This window comes from Crocuta crocuta, unplaced genomic scaffold, assembly GCF_008692635.1.
Source record: "Crocuta crocuta isolate KB4526 unplaced genomic scaffold, BGI_CrCroc_1.0 scaffold25, whole genome shotgun sequence".
In the NCBI taxonomy this organism is placed as follows: Eukaryota; Metazoa; Chordata; class Mammalia; order Carnivora; family Hyaenidae; genus Crocuta; species Crocuta crocuta.
In genome coordinates, this window is record NW_027532015.1 from 18,594,525 (window position 1) to 18,605,474 (window position 10,950).

The 10,950-nt window shown below is 33.7% G+C and overlaps 1 long non-coding RNA gene across 1 annotated transcript; it reads left to right on the top strand.

Moving 5' to 3' along the window:
* The first annotated feature begins 6,959 nt into the window (after window positions 1–6,959).
* On the top strand, window positions 6,960–10,021 carry LOC144241434 (uncharacterized). The gene is made up of 3 exons (XR_013338077.1): window positions 6,960–7,050; window positions 7,280–7,417; window positions 9,949–10,021. It is a non-coding gene; the product is annotated as an uncharacterized LOC144241434 (long non-coding RNA).
* The last annotated feature ends 929 nt before the right edge of the window (window positions 10,022–10,950 follow it).

Here is a 10,950-nt window from a genome sequence, read left to right on the forward strand (position 1 = left end):
GGACATAAGCTTTAAACTCTTTGGGTAAATACCAAGGAGTGCAATTGCTGGATTGCCTGGTAAGAGTGTGTTTAGTTTTGTAAGAAACTGCCAGAGTGTCTCCCAAAGTGTTGTGCCATTTCATTCTCATCAGCAGTGAATGAGAGTCCCTGTGGCTCCACATCCTCAGCAGCATCTAATGTTAGTGTTCTGGATTTTGGCCATTCTATTTGATGTGCAACAGTATCTTGTTTTAATTAGCATTTCCCATATGACATATGATATGGAGCGTATTTTCATAGGCTTATTTGCTATCTGTATATCTTGGTGACGTATCTGCTAAGACCTTTGGCCCATTTTTTATTTGGGTTATTTGTTTTCTCACTGCTAAGTTTTAAGAGTTCTTTGTATGTTTTGGGTAGTAGTGTATCAGATATGTCTTTTACAAATATTTTCCCCCAGTCAGTGACTTATCTTCTCATTCTCTTGATATCATCTTGTGTGAAGCAGTTTTTAATTTTAATGAAGTACCAGTTTATCAATTACTCTTTTCATGGATCATCCCTTTAGTGTTGTACCTAAAAAGCAATTGCCATACCCAAGATCATCTAGATTTTTCTCCTATGTTATCTTCTAGGAATTTAATACTTTTGCATTTTATATTTATGTCTGTAATACACTTTGAGTTGATTTTTTGTGAAGCGTCTAAGGTCTGTGTCTATGTATCTAGATTCACTTTTTTTTTTTTGCATGTGGATGTCTAGTTGTTCCAGCACATTTATGGAAAAGACCATGTTTGCTCCATTGTATTGCCTTTGTTCACTTATCAAAGATCAGTTGACTATATTTATGTGGATCTACTTCTGCGCACTCTATTCTGTTGTCATTGATCTATTTACCTATTCTTTCACGAATACCACTCTGTCTTGATTACTGTAACTTTATAGTGAGTCTTGAAGTCAGGTAGTGCCTGTCCTCTAACTTGTTCTTTGATACTGTGTTGGCTTCTCTGGATCTTTTGCGTCTCTGTATAAACTTTAGAACCACTTTACTTATATCTACAAAATAATTCTCTGAGATTTTGATTGGGATTGCACCAAATGTATAGATAAAGTTGAGAAGAACTGACATCTTAACAATATTGAGTCTTTTTGTTCACAAACATGGACTATCTCTTCATTCAGTTCTTTTTTTAAATTTCATTCATCAGAGTTTTGTAGTTTTTCTCATCTTGTACATATTTTGTTAGCATCATACCTAAATATTTTACTTTTGGAGGCGTAATGGTCTCCATGGTTTTTATTTCCTTTTCTTGCCATATGGCATTGACTGGAATTTCTAGTTATTACTTGAATAAGAGCACTGAGAGCAGATATCCCTGAATTATTCTTGATCTTAAGTGGAAAGCATTCAAACTTTCATCAAGCCTGTCTTTGCTGCAGGGATTTTGTTTTTGTTTTTGAAAATTTCTTTATCAAGTTGAGGAATCTCCCCTCTATTCCTAATTTTCTGGGAGATTTTATCATAAATGAATATTGAATTATCGTCAAATGCATTTTATGTGTCAACTGATACTATCATGTGATTTTTGTTCTTCAGCCTATTAATATGATGATTACATCATTGATTTCCTTTTTTTTNTTGCCTATTAGTTTTATTGATTGTTTCCTTTGACGTGCAGAAGCTTTTTATCTTGATGAGGTCCCAATAGTTCATTTTTGCTCTTGATTCCCTTGCCTTTGGGGATGTATCAAGTAAGGAACTGCTGTGGTTGAGGTCAAGGAGGTTGTTTCCTGCTTTCTCCTCTAGGGTTTTGATGGATTCCTGTCTCACATTTAGGTCCTTTATCCATTTTGCATTTATTTTTGTGTATGTGTGAGAAAATGATCTAGTTTCATTCTTCTACATGTTGCTGTCCAGTTCTCCCAGCACCATCTGTTAAAGAGGCTGTCTTTTTTTCCATTGGATACTCTTTCCCGCTTTGTCAAAGATTAGTTGGCCATATTTTTGTGGGTCCAATTCTGAGATCTCTATTCTATTCCATTGGTCTATGTGTCTGTTTTTGTGCCAACATCATTGATTTTTCAAATAATAAACTAGTTTTGCATCCTTGAAATAAACCCTGCTTCATTATGACATATCATTATTTTTATATATTGCTGAATTCTATTTGCTAATATTTTGCTAAGGATTTTTGCTTTTATATTAATGAGGGTTATTAGTCCTTACTTTTAATTTTTGTACTACCTTTGTCTTGGTATCAGGGTAATATTAGCTGCATAAAACTAACTCAGAAATGTTTTCTCCTATTCTATTCTTTGTTGGAAAATATTGTGTAGAATTGATGTTAGCTGTTAAATATCTGTATAGTTTTAAAATTATAAATTTAATTTCCTTAATAGTTCTAGTTAGTTCTATTGCAATTATTCTAATTATCTATATCATATAGGGTGAGCTGTAGCTTGTGTTTTTTAAGATTTGGTCCATTTTTCCTAAGTTATCAAACTTATTTGTGTAGATTATTGATCTGAGGCATCTCCTCTCTCCTAATATAAGCATTTAGTGATATAAATTTTTCCCTCAGAACTGCATTGGCTATGTCCCACAGTTTGATATGTTGTTGTTTTTTTAAATATTCATTCAATTCAATGTATTTTTTTAAAGTTTCCTTGAGACATTCTCTTTGACTTATGGCTATAAATGCGTTGTTTACTTTCCAAATGGTTAGAAGCTTTCCTGTTATCTTTTTGCAATTGGTACCTAGTTTGATTCCAATATGGACTAAGACTACACTTTATATAATTTCAATTATTTTCAATGTGCTGTAGCTTGTGTTACTGCCCAGGATATAGTCTATGTCAGCAAAGTTCCATGAATTCTTGAAAAGAATGTATATTCTGCCAGTGTTGGGGCAGTTTTCAAGCCTGTGAGCTGACGGATGGTGGTGGTGAGTTCTTCTACATATGTGCTGATTTTCTGTCGGGTTGTTTTATCAACTATTGAGAGAAGGATACTGAACTCTCCAACTATAACTGTGGACTCCTTTATGTCTCTTTTCAGTTCTATCAGTTTTTGCTTCCCATATTTTGCTGTATTCTTTGGTGCATATACATTTAGGATTGGTAAGTCTTTTTGGTGAACTGACATTATATAGTGTCCCTTCATGTATCTGGTAATTTATTTGCTTTAGGTTTAGCTCCCTTCACACCACCATGGTAGATAAAGTGTGGGCATTACCTCACTACTGCTAGATGTGTTTCTGATTTCCCTTTCAGTTACTATTGACTTCTGAGAGAGAAGGGCTCCTTATTACTGGTAGATGTTGGTGAGAATTCAGACTCATCACTAAGCATCCTTTGATGCCATCCTAGAAAAAGGAGTCCATCCTACTGCTCTGCACGTGACTCCAGAGAGTGGGGAAATGACTTCACTACTCCTGGATGGTGGTGAAAATCCTGATGCTTCACTAGGCTTCCCTGTCAATACCCCAATGTTGGAGGGCACTGCTCATAGCATGATGATGGTGGAAGTCTAGACTTCCCTGTTGGCATCTGCAGGCATGGATGGGGGTGGGGCCATATTGTTGTTTTCCTGTGGTATGTAGCTAAAGCACAATTGTTATTTTCTAAAAGTTTTCTTTCTTGCTAGACTTTTCTATTCCAGACCCTTTAGCTAGGTAGAGCAGACTTTGGTTATGGCTTTTTTGGTCTGTATCCACTTGTGTTTCTTAGTTACCAGTTTCTTTAGTTCCAAGTCTGGGATATATGAGGCAAAAATAAAATACAAGGAATTCACCACTGTGTCATTTATTAGATTCTGAGATCCCTAGTCAGTCTACCTTCTTCTCTTCTCTTTCAGCCTTCTTATATTTGTTTGTATGATTTTTATTCCTCCTATAGCAGAGGAATAAGGAAAAACATATCTACTCCATCTTCTTTGGAGTGGAAGTCTCTTCTTACTGAAATTTTAATTGAACTCTTACCTCCCTCTATAAGCATCTGCATTTTAAAGAGATAGTTTGAAATCAGCTCCACTGACTGTATTACTTCACTATAAAATGATCTCTATATATATATTCTTAGATTTTAAAAAATACGAATCATCTTAACTGCAATCAAGAAAGATTACCCTGTTGTCTTTGGGAGGATTCTACTGGATCAGTGATGCATAATCACAGACAAGTCCTGAACCATGCATATACAGCATCTTCTAATCTAATATGGCAAATTCAGCCAATATGTAAGATACATATTATTAGCTGGACTTTCAGAAAATGATTTGAAGGAGGGGATAAAAGAAAAACAGGAAAAATTTTAATCATGAAACTTATAATAGACTAAATGGTAGGTAGGGGAAAGTGCAACTTCTAGCAGCACCTTTGGGAAAGGTTTTGTGCCAATGCACAAAAGTTTCCTTGCTCACCTGCAGAGCAGAAAATTTCTAGTGTTTGAGGGGGCACTACTTTAAAATACATATCTTTGATGTCATTATACATTTGAACCAATTTTAATATAAGAAAATATTATTTATTTAATAACAAAAAGTAGCCCTGAGCACGCTAAGAAGCAAGTCAATGGTCCTAGACCTATGTCCACAATTTTTTTCTTTTAAAAATACTTTTCTAACTGTATAATTATTTTATTACAGCAGAGCATAGGGTTTTCAGTTAATATCTATGGAAGAATACTTGAAAGTTGAAAAAAATCTATCTTTTTAAGTTTTGAAAGAGCAATTACTATTTTATTATAAGAAAAGAATAGCTAAATTCTTCACACATATCTAAATGACTTTGTACCAAGTTAGAACTGAAAAAGCCATGATAAATTAATTGATGTGTGATTTGATTCTGACTGCCAACTGCCAACTTTCACTAGGCCTGTACCTCCAATATTGTGCTTTGGAATGACAGTATGGCCATGATAGAAGGAAGGGAAGAAGGGAAAAAAGGGGGGAGTAAGGAAGCAGAGGAAAAGGGTAGAATGACAGAAAGGCAAAAGGAAGGAAATAAGGAAGGCGTGAGGAAGGGAGGGAGGGAAGAAGGGGAAAAAAAAGAGAATGAAAGAGAAAAAACAATTCAAATAATTAGCATTAGTAGGGAAAACTAATATTTTTCATGCATATACCTCATTGGTTCTACCTTAAGATACAAGGAAAATAAAAAGCACTGGATTTGTTTGTTTGTTTGTTTTGCCTTCTCCAATTTCATTTCCATTCATCTGGTAATAGTACCCCAGTTTTGCTTTAAAGATCTGTGCTTCCTAAAGGATGTGGTAAGCCCATTACCCAAGCTAGGTCAGTCAGTATGTATAATACAGAATGTTGAAAACTTTAATCAGACACAATAAAACAACAATATTTGTTTTTACCTAAAATTTTGTTCATTAGCCTCATTCAACTAAAATATAAAGTCTATAATCATCTTGAATAAAACCCATCTGAATCTGATTGAGTGATAACCATGGCCTTTCAAAATATCCACCAGTATTTGCTTGACAATGCTCAGGGTTCCACATGGATTTCATATCCATATGAATGTTTACTGCTTGAAAAATGACTTTCTCCTTGAAAAAATTCAACCAGACTGGTCAAGACAAATGTGCTCTTAAAACAGTTAAGGCAATTGGTCTGCCTTAAATGGCACAGGCTACAATTTCACAAACCACTGTTAGAATTCTCTACTGGATAATTTAAATAGGTAGGCTGTTCATGAGACTTGCATATAATTTGCACTATGTTGCAGGGGAATGTTTGTGGTCTTCTGTAGGCTATTTTATAACATTTTCCAAAAAACTTCTAAGAAATCATATCCACAGAAGATATTACTTGAAGGTACCAAAATGTAACAGCCTTTGATTAAAGGGAAAAGCATTTCTGTTGAAATACAGTAAAGAATAGAAAAACATATAACTTCTAATGGACTGAAGGCACATTCTACATTCACGCTGAAAGCTGGATTATGTCAGCTTAAAAATTGGAACCAGGGTATACATTAGAGTTAAAACTTCTGGAAACTTCCATGGTTTTCTTTCAGAACTACGTTAACTGAGTATGATGATGTAAAAATTTGGGTTGAGGGAAAACATACTCAGTTATTAGGCATACAATTTCATATGAAGTATTTACTATGATTAGTACCTACTACAGCCTGAGGATTTTTAGCAATATCTCTAACAGTTAGATAAATGTGCCTTTGCATGGGACAAACTAACACATAGAAATTAATTAAATCAATGGTTTCTAACCCACCTTTGTTTGTACTCTGTCAGTATCACATATTGGTGCTTCTTCTCCGCATTAAGCAGAGCAATCACCTTAAAGCCCGTGAGATCCAGCCACTTTTTGGTCATCAAGGCAAATGTTTGCATCTGAAATGTCACTTCAAAGTGAAAAATGTGATTTGTGACATCTGTCACTACAAATACATTTCTAAATAGCCTTCTGATTCCTTATATAATGTAAGCAAAGTAGAAAATACATTTTCTATAAATCACCAGAATAAAGTGTGAATGAAATACAGTTTCAGGATAAAAGTACTTTTGGACCATACATATTCCAGTATAAAGCTCTCATGACTAGATGTTAAAGAACAGAATCAGAATCTAGGTTTCTGGAAAACTGTTCTACCTTAACACACTACCCCTTCAAAATAACTAATACATCAATAATACAGAAATAAAATCATAAAATACCTACACTCATCGAACTTAGAAAAGTGACAGTTTTAATTTCAGAGCTTACTTTTCCATTTAATTTTTATAATAAACACATACCATAGTTGCAAAAACTTTTGTAAATATGCCTGGGTGGTGTTTTATTGAATTGGATGTTCCATAGTTTAGAAAATGGTTTCTATTTTTGGTCTAACTTTAGAGTAAAATCCTCCAGACTTAAATATTTTACACTGATGCCTGAAAATAAAATCATTTTGTCTTTCATCTCTTGTGACTTTAGGAGTGCAGGATTCATTCTACTTACACTTTTTCAGGAAGAATCTTAAGAAAATCTCAATGGCAAAGCGCGAACAAGCAAAAGAACTGCCAGTAATGGGAAAAGAGCTATCCTTATGATGTTGTAAGTCTCAGAGCCAAGGACTAAGTCTTGGATATTTTAGGATTGGTTCATCCAAATATCGGATGTGAAGAAGTCTTCAGGTTCACATTTTTCCTGGATTAGCCAGTCTTTGACTCTTTATCCTTATATAGAAATGGCTGGACTGGTCACATTTTAAAAAGAAATGAAGAAAAATTTTTTTCAGGCCAAATCAAATTTTATGTTTCTGTTTCTCCCAAATTATTTTCAGATGCAAGAAAAAGCAAACCACACAGAAGAACTGCACAGTGCAGTGAAGCTGGAATGCAAGTCTTCATCAGAAGGGAGGGAACAAACTGGATAATTTAACCACAAAATATGTGAACCACAAACAAGTGTAAACACACAGGTAGACACAACACACGTACACACACACATGCACACACACACTAACACAGGTCTGCCCTTTTCCTGGGAATTTTCATCAGTGTAGTTTTTTAAAGAAAGCTAATTAACATCCCAGTAAAAGTATATAAAAATTTCATATTTCCCTCCACGTTTAAATGCTTGGCTTTACAAATATTGTGAATATTCAGAAAACAAAGCAAAAGAAAGCCCAAAAATAATATAAAATACAAGCCACGGAATTCAGGTTTTTATGATCTGACCATATACAGCCGATTAACATAAAAAATAAGTTACTATGCCTCAAGTCTTCCTCTAGGACCCAGGCTCTGAATTTTTTCCTAAAATATAGGTATTTTTTAGCATGGATTGTCTTTTCCCCCCTCTATAATTTAGGCTCATTTGTGTAGAAGACAGAAAATTTCTCCCAAATAAAGTAGGGATAAAAACACCCATCAGGTTGCCTTGTTCTTGGCTGCAAACAAGTTAAAACTAGGCAATTAAAGTATAGTGGCCTGATATCAAATTGTAGTTTCTCTGCTAGTTGCCATTAATTTTTAAAAATTGGTAGTTATGCATAAATTATAGATATTTAACAATATTTTGACTTTCTAATTTTCTCAGATAACTAACATTTTCATTGGGCAATGAAATCTCTTTCAGGCATCTTTATAGTAAAATGAGAAATGTTCAATGAATTCCAAATCCTTAGGGAAAATAGTGACATCTTACACTTATGACTTTGTAGTTAGTTTTCAAAGGTCTTATAAGATTATATAATTGATTCCATTCATTTCTTCTTTATTCCTTCATTGCCTTATACGCGCCAGGTATGGGATTAGATCAGGGATTTCTACACATATCATAGCACATATCCATAAAGAGCTTTCATTTGTCTGCAGGTAAGCAGGTAATTTAAAAGATGACTGGGTACTTTTATTTTTGAAAATATGGTAGGATAGTTGTCCAGAAAAACTCTTTCAGAAAATAATACCTAAAACTACCGAATAAGTGTTTGTAAAATAATATATTTTTGTATTACTTGTCTAAACTGATGAGAAAGACAAGGGAATCTTGATGGGTAGATAGTAAGAGGTTAGTAGATTAGTTCCAAAATCATTGTTCGCCTTGAGGGCATCTGCCATACTTGGTGACCCACACCTGCATGGGCAAAGTAGAGACAAAGTCTGGAGTCTATGCAAGGGGAGATATCAGAGAAAAAAAATCCAAATCAACAGCCTGAAAATGGTAATATCTCAGTAAATGAACTAGGAAAGAGTAGTCTCAGAAGGAGATTAAAGCCATACAAACAACTGTGAATGAGAATCACCAAAATAATCAAACTCAAAATATTGTAGCTTTTCAAAAGACCTACACAGACTATGAAACGAATATCAGCCACATCTTTCAAGAAGCAAGACATCAAGATGATCAAGAACAAGAAATTTTTCAAAAGTCACTAGATGCACATGAAAAAAAAAGAACCAAATAATGAATCTAAAAATAAAGGCATTAGGCAGAATATAGTACAGAGACAGAGTTTAAAAATATGAACTAGAGTTAAGCAAAACAGAAGATAGAGAAGGTGATTGACGTTTCAGGTGGAGAAAGAGAGATAGAGATAGAGAGACAGAGAAGAGAGAAAGAATGTAAACAAGGAAACATTCAAATTGTTAATGATTTGGAATTTTCAACTATCACTGATAGATATCAACTTTTAGCTTTAGGAAGTCCAAATATAAAAAACACATCTAGATATATTGTCAAGCATAACACCAAAGACAAAAAGAAGATCCTAAAAGAGAAACAAGATAAAATAATTTCAAATAAAAATTAAACCAAAGCAGACTTCTCAATAATAACACTGGAAGCCAAAATATCTTCAAAGCTCTGAAATTAAAGAAATGTCAGCTTAGAATTTTATACTCAGTAGAACTATCTTTTGGGAATAAGGATGAAATGAAAACATGTTTCATATTCCAAAGAAAAAATATTTGAAATATAGAATACTGGAATTTGAGACATAATCTAAATTATAAAAATAATCTCCTACATTTTGTTCTGCTTTATAATTTACAATATATTCTCTCATTTCTTTTCCCACTTGAGCTATATAGTAATGCGGTGATAGTCTTGCCCCAAATAAGAAGTTATGTCTTCCTAAAGTTGGAAAACAAGTGTTTAAAATGACAAAAATAATATGTAATCAATCCAGCTGACTTGGAAAGCACTGAAAAACATGTAAAATCATCCAGTATCTCATTCCTCAAAGATAACCACTATTAGTTAATATTTTGTTCCAAAATCTTCCTATAATTTTCCACACAGATGTCTTTTTATAGTGCATTTTCCATTGAAAATAGATTATAAGCATATTACTATGCCAATCATTTTTTCCCTATGACACTTTTATTTTTTTAATGATAGATAGCCTTTATCACATGAATCTTGCTTAATCATTGAAACACTACTTAGCTACTGTGATAGTTTAGATTATTAAACAGCAAATATTTGCTTTTCTCCCCCTGATTGCAGATGACTTTCCAACACTGTTGATGTCAGGCTTGGCCATGCAATTTATTTTGGCCAATGGAAATTAACGAGTTTTATGCAGAGATGATAATTGTGCTTGCCCAAATTGGTTTGGCTCTAATGCCTTGATGACTCACTGTAGATAGACGCTGGCTCTCTCAGCTTGGGCCCCCAAATAAGCACATCTGGAACAGATTTGAACCCAAACTGGACCTTGGAGCCAAATACAGTCACCAGAGAGCAGCCCAGTCAAGCCTCGTCTAAATCAGCCAATCACAGTTGATCTGCAGACACATGAGCATTAGAATAAATGCTTGCTATTGCAGATAGCTGAGTTTGGAGACGTTTTTTTACATGCATTACTGTGTCAACATCTGATGAATACAACTGGAATTGAATACAATACAACTGATTGCTGAGGCTATGGCTTATAAGTACTATGTTGAACAGCAGTGGCGAGATTTTTTTTTTTATGGTTTTGCTATTACAAACAGTGCTTCAATGAACATGTCACAGTAGCTTTTTTATAAAGTATAATTATTCCCTTTTCACAGAGGAAGAATCTAAGGTTTGGTTTAAGTTTATACCAATGGTACACAGCTATTAAGTAGCAAAAATATAATATGAATTTGGGTCTGCCTGATGCTAAAATCCATGTCCTTTATAAGATACTACATTGCCTGTCACGGAAATATGTTTACTCTTTTGGGTAAATATATATTAAAATAAGTCTGGTGTTTTATAACAGCATAGAATAGCTTTGACTGGCAATGTAAATATTAACTGACTTTTGTCTCATTTCATTTAAAATTAAATATTGCACTGACTTGTCACATGAAACACTGAAGTCTCTATATCTATCATTTAAAGCAACATTAATTTGATACAATGTTATTTTATTTTATTTCTTATTTTTTAATTTTTTATTTTTTTTCTTAAAGCAGACATTAAATCAGACAATACTAATAATTACCAAAAAATCTGTAAGGAAATTGTAGGTTCAAT